The sequence below is a fragment of the Nematolebias whitei genome, chromosome 10, assembly GCF_014905685.2.
Source record: "Nematolebias whitei isolate Nwh7 chromosome 10, NemWhi1, whole genome shotgun sequence".
Lineage (NCBI taxonomy): Eukaryota > Metazoa > Chordata > Actinopteri > Cyprinodontiformes > Rivulidae > Nematolebias > Nematolebias whitei.
The window spans coordinates 30,383,908-30,392,103 of NC_056507.1; positions in this window are offsets into that span (position 1 = coordinate 30,383,908).

Consider the following 8,196-nt stretch of genomic DNA (forward strand, 5'->3'; position numbering starts at 1 on the left):
CCCTTTTACAGTAACTAAACAGCCATGTTGGTTAATCACATTATTAAAAACTCCAGCATTCAGGGACAAGATAACGTTACAGTTATTAACAGCAACACCAGTTCTTCCAGAAACTGAAAAATGTCAACATTTAACAAACGAAAATGGCAGTATAATTAAAAATTAAACTAAACTTACAGTTGGCTCCTGTAAAACTCTCCTACTACAAATATACAAAAGACACTAACATACTTATTTATTAACATTTTCACAGTTAGGCTAGTGTTAGATAATGTCTTTAGATGATCATTTATTCAACTTTTATTTATACAAGTAGCCTAATTTGAAACGAGACAGACCTGAACTCTTGTTTCTCTGCTTTAGAACAGAAACCTTATTTTTGCTTTAGACCAGATAAAATCAAATGAAACCAGTTCTGACCATTGTTGTCAGTTTTCGGCCTTTGGATAGGTCCATTATTTGGAGTTTACCACTTTTGCTTACATGCACAGAGATAAGAACACACAAACACCTGAAAAAAACAGGTAAGACCAACAACTGGTCACACATAGGAAATTTACTGATACACATAGACAAGTGATCTGGACTAGAACCTATAAATACGTATGTTTCCCTGTGTTCGGCACGTCATCTGTCGAGATCATCCCGGGGGTGGTTCGGATTGACGCCACAGCGCTGAAACCTGTAACTTTTCCTGCCTTGTCAAGAGTAAATGGTAAAAACTTGACTATTCTCATCATTATTTGTGTCAGTGTGAGTTTCTCTCCACCTGGGAATTAAAGAGCCGGCATTAAATGCTGTGGCCGCACACAGCAACACTAGTTAAGGCTGTGTCTGCTCACATATTACAAATGAACTTTCATGATTTGGCTTATTTTCTGTCAAATCTAACACAAAGAATGATCAAAATAAATGCAGTTCCAATTAAAAGACCTTTTAAAAATGTGCCCAATGTTTACATTTATAGTAAAATATTTCAAATTCTAATGAATTTTGTGGAAACATCCCAGAAACTGAAGAGACTGTTCGATTACAGCAGCGTGAATTCTTACCCTGCACTTGCACTTTACTGTAGATTCACTGCACTGTTTACTGATTGGCTGCATTCAGTACTTTTCCACAACAAGCACATCTGCAAAGTTAAATTATGCAGGTTAGGAGTGCACTGTTTGCAACCTTTAACGAGGCATTTGCCAATCCATCAATCATTACTCCGATGTTTTAAAATCATAATGTGTGAAGTTTTTCTGTGCACATGAATAATGCATTGTGCAGAGCAGCTGGAGAAAACAGCTTCAGGCCTGAGGGGTAAAAAGCCCAGATGCAGCAGACCTGAGGAAATCTCCTGCAGAGGGAATCTGCAGACTTAAAATCCCTGCAGAAAGCTGGATGGATGAAGGAAATGTCAGCAGTGTACATGTTTTTAAACCAGTTTTTATAAACCACTATGGATTTTTCTTGTTTTAAGACAGCAATGCTCTGCTTTGCTCTAGTTAGCTCATCAGTCAAGCTGAGTCTGTTCATACAGCTATCTACAATCAGGTAAGATAATATTTGTTCACAGAACCTCACTACAAAAGAGTTGAACTATCCCTTTAAATAATTAGTGGTATTTTGGAAACACGGGAACAGTATCTGTACATTATAACTCCAGCTGTTTTGTGAGTTTTTGTTTGTTTGAACAATATGAACCCATATGAAGGTAAATGATCAGAGATGAAACCTTGATGCTTTGGGCCCTCTCTGGTCGACCAGGACCGTGGAAAAAGACAAAATCCACCCCTCCAGGCAGGAGTGGGGCAGAGCCGGTGAAGGAAGGCCGTGGAAAGGAGGCCAGCCTAGTCCACGGGTCCCAACAGACCTCCTTCTCTGCCCCAGGAATACCAGGGCCTCAAAACTCCAATCCATTTCATCCCAGTTTTGACCTTTCCTCCCAGTGAATCCATAAGAACAGACCAGTACGTTGTCAAATACTCATCCTCAGCACAGACATGACACACTGCAGCGCTGAAGAAGGTCCATCTCTCCAGAGACACAACTTGTTTTTTATCTGCTCTCCGTGTCTCCAGTACAACTTGTAGTCTGAGTAATTTCTTGTTTACACGTTGACCTTTGACCCCTCTCCAGAGTAGGAAAGGGAGCAAAATTCCTTCCAAGCTGATACTGGATTTTACACACATCCATTCCACTCTTCATTGCCGTCCAGATGGAAACACAGACTTTACTCATTGAGTCCTTTGAGCTTTTATATTCCAGTAATCTAAACTGTGTCAAGGAAGATTTCCTGTTTATTTTTATGTTTCATTTTATTTTGCATGCTTGTCTGTTTTGCACATTTGAAGAGTTTTAAAAGTAGACTTTGTTTCACTGTTTCCAACCTTTGCTTGTGGATTGTTTCTTTTTCTTCATCTTGTTTTTCAGCTTAATAGCAGATCTGCAGGAGAATACATTTTGTGGTTTTAAAGACTCGTCAGTAGGTGAAAAAATCCTGTGTGGTTTAAACAAAATCCTGGAAGTAGACATTTAAAACAAGCCACCTTGTGGGTATTTTACTTCTTCCTTATTATAACTATCATCACATGGTTCAGACAGTTTTAGTCTGGATCTCTGAGCAGATTTCATCTCTGTACTTTGTTTTACAGCAACAACAATAATATTTGTACTTGTATTTCTCATGATATTTCTTATATATCTTTAAAGCAGTCCCCAGCACCTATTTTTTATTATTTTTGTCCAACTGGGATTGAACCCAGGACCTTTTTGCTGTGAGGCAACAGTGCTAACCACTGAGCCATCATGCTGCCTAAGACAGCAGCCCTCTGCTCCACTGCAGTGGTTCTGGCGTAAAAACAATTCAACTGTTCATGCGAGCTTGTTCTCTGTGACGACTCCTGAAAAAGGAAGCTGCCGAAAGAAAAGAAAAAGATCATCTCTAAAGCAAAAAATGAACAATGTTAACTTAACATTGCCAACAAGGCTTGTTGTGATAATCAATTAATTGCATGATAAAGGAAAATTATCAACCTCATTTTCATTTATCGGCTTCATCGTTTCTTAGTGTGTCTCTCTTTCTACTGAAGACACTGGATGACAAAAGGCTCAACTCAGGTGCTCTTCACTGAGCCCTCCCTTTCTCTTTAAAATCTGTTTTTACTGTCTAAAATCACGTTTTTGGATCATTAAAAGCAGCTAAGCTGAGAAGCTAAGATACGAGCTAAGCTAACAGGCCGATCTCAGGGAAAAAAACCTCCATCTTGTAAAAACGCCAAAATTCACAGTTGAAACCCGTCCCTTGGTGTAAAAAGTTTTTCTCTGCAAAAAGAAGCTGAGAACTTGTTTACTGATTTTTTTTATTAAAAGTTTTGTGAGAACATGTTATGCTAAAGAGCTCAAACCATTTTGAGAACCGAAGAGAGACAGCCCATGTCACATCAAGGGGCCTCCCTCTCATTTTCTTAAAGAGACACGCTGCTCGCCCCCTCACTATCCATCCTTCAGTTCAAACAGACTTATACTGCCATCCGGTGATCGAAAAAAGGTACTACACACAAAACAAAATAAACAACATTTCTTCTTAAATTTGACATTACTAATTGTTGTCAAATTTCAAACAATAATATAATTTTTCACAATAATTTCTACAACAATTAATGAGCCAGTAAAATCTGTTATCGTGACCGGCCTATCGCCAACAAACATTCACAAACAATCATACTTCCACAACACTGGCATATATTCTGACTCCAAGCAGGTTTCTCCGGGGCCATGACTTGACATGGACGCCTGTCATCATGGAATGATGAATTAAAGATAATTACAAATTGTCTCATTTATACAAGAGCACAAACAAAAAAGGTTTTGAAGCATTTAAATTACAATGAACAACTGACCCTGGTGTTTGCTCCTTCACATGAACGCTGAAGAGTTCCTAATTACAGCTGTTATTAGCCTTTAGTTTTCTTCTGCAGTCAAAATTATTCCACGGCCCCCTGTCTCCTGTCTTATCTCGCTCTATCTGGGCGGCCATCTTTTAGCAATTGCTTTATCATTTTGACTTGCACTGACCGTGTTCTGTGTGCTTCAAGATAAGGCACAAAGGTTTTTGTGGAGACGTTGTTTTCCAGTTGCACTGTATGGCTCATTTGCACAAATGGTAAATTTCATCACTCTTGCTGCAGCTTTTAGATTAGAACATAAAAGCAAATGGCAGCAGGTTTAGAGGTTTGTGTGGAGGAGCATGCTCTCTCCCTCACTGTAAAATCAAGTTTTTCCCGTGAGCACATTGACAGTAAACCACTTTTCCTCTTGTGCAAAACACTTGTTTCGATAGTTTATTTAACACGTTTTCACGCAAATGTAAAGTTCATGTTATTATCTTTGAGGACTCTGCTGAGTACGGAATCACAGAGAAGGTAAAGGTCATTTATTACCTCACTGTGTTTCAGGTAATCTGTCGGGAAGAGGATCCCACATTTTTCTTCTTATTTTCTGCATCTCTGACTTTCAAAGTGCTCGCTTCTTCTTAGCACATGTCAGCAGCTGTTTCTCCCTGACAGGTACGGCTGAATCTAAACTGTTGTTTTTGAGTCTTTAACATTCAGTGTAAGGATGTGAGTTGGTTTCATGTTTTCTCCCACGCAGCCTGCGGAGCCTCGACCTCCTGCTCCATCAGATCAGCCTGAGAGGAAACCCATGACCGTCTGAAAGGCTTCTGTCCAACTCCTTACACACACACACACACACACACACACACAGGTTTGTTTTGCTATCTTTATGGGGCCTTTGCATTGACTTCCATTCATTTTTCATTCATGTCTATAGCCTAACCATGACCTTTATCCATAACCTAACCATTACCAGTACATACCTAACCCTAAACCTAACACATCCTCAATTCACACCTTAGTCCTAAACCTAGCCCCTAACCCACCAACGGGACTTCTTCTTATGGGGCCCGGGCTTTGGGCCCCATAAGGAGCAGTTGGTCCTCACAATGCAGTATAAGTTGGAAAAATTGGCCTCACAAAGTAGCATAAACAAGGACACACACACACACGACCACATCATAATACAGAAGAGGATGAAGAAGAACATCCCCTCTAACTCTGCTAAACCATATTTGTTGTTTCATGTGTTGCTCCATCTGCGTTCAGGCAGCTTCACCCCGCTGTGCCCCGCTCAACCTCGACAACTTGTTCACGTCAGTCTGGGAGTGTTTATCCTGAGAAACAGTGTATTTATTCAGGTGGGAGACACGCAACAAAAGAAAAAACTGAGACAGGAACGTCTCCAGCTGCTTTCAACTGCACGTTTTGTTCAATGCTGTGTTTAAAACTTTGCCGTTTTAATTTAACTAATCTTTTCTCCTCTCAAGCATGAATCTATGACTCTGTGTTGGTGGGAAATGCTAAATCTGTTGTTTTTTTTTTTATAGAATCGAAACATGTTTCCATGAACTCGTGAAGTGTTTCGACCACACAGATCCTGTCACACATTTCGTTTTATAAATGACACCATACTGACCCCAGTAAAAATAAATAAAGTTCCTCATGAACAACAGCAGAACATGACTCAGAGGACTTCTAATGTTGAAGCTCTGTCAAACAAACTCTTGGATGTTTACGTGAAGTGAGCCAGCGTGAAAAGAGAGCAGGACTTACACTAATGGAAAATAAATTCTCCTCAAAAATATTCACAGAATATGGGAGGGGGGGAGGGGGGGGGGATAAGGAGTGTGATTATCAGTGATCTGTGTTTATGATGGATCAATTAATGTTTGTCACGTCAGCTCTTCACCTGACAGCAGATGCTCCTTACATGTCCAGTCCAACAACAAACTGGTGCAACATCAACACACTAAATCCATCCAGGAGCTGTGGAGACACCAAAACATTTTATAAATGTTGCAGTGGGTGGCACAGTTGAGCTGCCGCCTCTCAGCGAGTAGGTTGCCGGACTGAATCCCAGCGAGGAGTCCTTTCTGGGTGGAGCTTGTCTGCTCCTTCCATGCATGAGGGTACGCCGGTTTCCTCCCACAGACCAAAAACATTAGGCTGATTGGTAACTCTAAATTACCCCTAGGTGTGAGTGAGAGAGTGCCCCCCTCCTTTCACACAGTGATGGCTGCACATGGGCACCAGTGCCCCCCCTGTGACCCGAAAATGGAGAAGCAGGTAAAGATGATGGATGTTGTGTTTGAGATTGTAGAAGTTAAATAATGAGAAAGACTCTGATAATAAGGAGTTCATTTCCCTTTTATAGATAAAACAATAAAATAAATTCAGAAAGTGCGTCACAAAAATGTACAATAGACAATAAAAACAGCACATACACAAACAAAATGTATTAAAAAAATAGAAAGAAAAAGAAATACACAAATTGTTATTAAAAATATTTTAAAGCTACTCATTTCAACAAGAAGACTGCTAAAAATATCCCAAAGGTAGGAAACTAAATTTGCTAATTTATTTTCATATATTGACATGTCCTTAAAATAAAGAATCTGTAAGCAAAATTTATGAAAAGTTGCCAACAATCACTTGAGATTGTTTACAGCTGAGGTGACTGAAAATACACCAACAATGGACGAGCTGTTGGACATCAAGACATCATCAGTTCAGCTGTATTCATTTATGTATTTATGCTCATATTTGCTGAGTAAAGTATGAAAGTATTAAAAGTGGTTACATTGAGCGCATACTCACATTTCAGAATTGCATATGTGTATTGCACCATTTGACATAATTCAGGATGTCTCTTTTCATTGTTTGAATTCATAGCTAGCGAGGAGTGGCTTGACCTAAAAGCTCGTTTAAATAAAAACATCTGTTAAAAAAAACACAGAGACTCTTGAACAGACTCAAAGCTGTCAATCCCTGTAAAAACTAGAGGAGTTCATTCCACAGTGGAGGTGCGACTCCTCGTTGAGCCTGGTCCCCTCTGGTTTTATACCAAGTCTGAGGAACAGACAGGTTCTGATTGGAGGACCGGAGGGCCCAAGTCAAAGTGAAAGGCCTAAACAAATAAATTCACAAACTCCGGAGCTTGACAGAACCATGAAGTTCACTCAGGACACAATCAAGACAATCAAGAGCAGATTTTAAGTTAAAACCAGCAAAAGGTGCATTACAGTTGACTAATCAAGAGGAAATAAAAGCATGATTAATAATTTTCAATGCATGTTTGACACCAACCTTATTTTGAAAAGTAAAAAAAAAAACTACGATGATAAAAATAATAAACTATGATTTAAATTGTCCTTTGAGTGGCATTGATTTGTTAAAAAAACACATCAAGTTCCTCAGGTTTGATACGATACCTGAGTCTAATCAGTCAACTAGTTGCTTGATTATTGGAGTCATGCTGTCAGGAGCAGCTGTGAAGGAAATATGTTGTTTATTGATCTGCTTCCTGGTACACTGCAATGTTTATGTCCATCCATCCATTATCTTTACCCGCTTCTTCCATTTTGGGTCACAGGGGTCGCCGGTGACCATGTCCAGCAATCACTGTGCGAGGGGTAGGGTACACCCTGGACAGGTCTCCAGTCCATCACAGGGACACATAGAGACAAACGAGACAAACAACCATTCACTCTCTCACTCACACCTAGGGACAATTCAGAGTTACCAATCAGCCTAACATGCATGTTTTTGGACTATGGGAGGAAACTGGAGTACCCGGAGAAAACCCACGCATGCACGGAGAGAACATGCTAACTCCACCCAGAAAGGCCCCTGGACCGGGGTTTGAACCAAGGACCTGCTCGCTGAGAGGCAGCAGCTCTACCAGTTGTGCCACCGTGCTGCCCGCAATGTTTATGTGCTGTACAATATTTTCCTGTACACGTCATAATTCATTTGACTCGGCATCACTGAGAAACTGAACATTATGTCAAGTGTAGTAATGGTGGTTCTGTGACAATCTATGTGGGTTGGTGCAATCTATGTAGGTTGGAGCAATCTATGTAGGTTGGGGCAATCTATGTAGGTTACTACATGTGTCCAGTTTCACTACTTTTTGTTTGTCTAAACAGATCTCACCTGTAAATGAGTCTTCTAGGCTCAATGTGACTTATCTATCTAAATAAAGGTTGAATGAAAGGTTGGGGAAATCTATGTGGGTTGGAGCAATCTATATGGGTTGTGGCAATCTATGTGGGTTAGAGCAAACTATGTGGGTTAATTGGAGCAATCT